This window comes from Jaculus jaculus, chromosome 6, assembly GCF_020740685.1.
Source record: "Jaculus jaculus isolate mJacJac1 chromosome 6, mJacJac1.mat.Y.cur, whole genome shotgun sequence".
In the NCBI taxonomy this organism is placed as follows: Eukaryota; Metazoa; Chordata; class Mammalia; order Rodentia; family Dipodidae; genus Jaculus; species Jaculus jaculus.
In genome coordinates this window covers 67316199-67317485 of record NC_059107.1, presented here as the reverse complement: position 1 = coordinate 67317485, position 1287 = coordinate 67316199, and the positions used below count along the sequence as shown (strand labels likewise).

The 1287-nt window shown below is 40.5% G+C and overlaps 1 pseudogene; it reads right to left on the bottom strand.

The window, feature by feature from the left end:
• Positions 1–566: 566 nt before the first annotated feature.
• LOC101616469 lies at positions 567–859 on the bottom strand (annotated as a pseudogene).
• Between the last annotated feature and the right edge of the window lie 428 nt (positions 860–1287).

The following is a 1287-nucleotide window of genomic DNA, read 5'->3' as shown; positions in this document are numbered from 1 at the left end:
GAAGGGAAAACCATCTAGGATTCATTTTTTTAGAGTAATTTATCCCTTCTTAAAGACAGATTGCCCTTCATGTAACAGCTAAGTACAAAAAAGTTATAAAATTGTCCTTGGTTTTACAATGATAAATGAAAAAACATTAAAAGTCTCCAATTAAACAAGGTATGGAAGGATTTTTTTAATGTTTTGTTGTTGTTGTTGTTGTTGTTGTTAAAACAATGTAAGCAAAATAACTTACTGGAATATAAAGATAAGAGCTGAATGAGCAAGCCACGAATGGAGAGAGGGGGTATTTTCCCAGAACCAGTACTTGTCCCCATGTCATCTCCATTTGATGTCAACCAAAACATTGGCCATTTAGTTTAAAAAGAAAAAGAAAAGCGCAACATGCTTGTGCACACACACCAGTTACTTTATGTACAATAAAGGAATAGGAAGAGGATAATGAAAGAATAGAGAAAACTATACTGTAGTAGTCAGGATGTGGTGGAACCAAATTGCAGTTTTCTAATTGAGAATGTATTTTTGGTCTATAACAAAATCCTGGAGTAAAGTAGCAGGTTCCCTTTTTAGTTGACATTTCCTGTCTGTTGCTGGAATACATCAGTTGTATCTTCATCTTCCATTTCCAACTGTGCAGGTGTGTCTGTTTCATTGATTGGCTGCCCGTCAAATCGGAATCTGATGTGCCTCATTGACAGACCCTATCGTTCATAATAGGCTTTCATTAGTTTACTAAGTGAAGTGGTGTATGCCTCTTAATCTTAAACTGCACCACAGAACCATCCTGCCCCACAACCTTCAAATTAATATGATCGTTTCTCTCAGTCTTGACTCCTTCCTTGGGTTTCTTGTAGGCCATGGCAAGCGCTGGGGTCTCCTCAGCAGCTGCTTCACAAGAGGTACCAGGTCCGCACTGAAGGAACACACAAGCAGCACCAGGAGTGGCAGGAGAAGGAGGCGGCAGTGCTGGACGAGGGAGAGGGTGCTGGCACGTCGTGCGCTCCCTCTCCCCACCCTGTGTGCCCATTTATCTTAAGGAATTTGCTCAACAATGCAGGCTCCAGGAAATGCTATTTGTCCCAGCACAGCCTTTTGTTTACCTGCTATTAGCAGAGAATCCTGTTTGTCTGCCATCAACAGAGCCTCCTGACTTCTACATTTCTCTAGGCTAGGTATAAAGAAATGTAGAGAAATATAACATTTTGCTCTCTTTACATTTCCCCCTCTGACATGGCACTAAGTTAAATGTTTGACTTGTGAAGGATAATGTTTAGGGTTTGTTTAGTT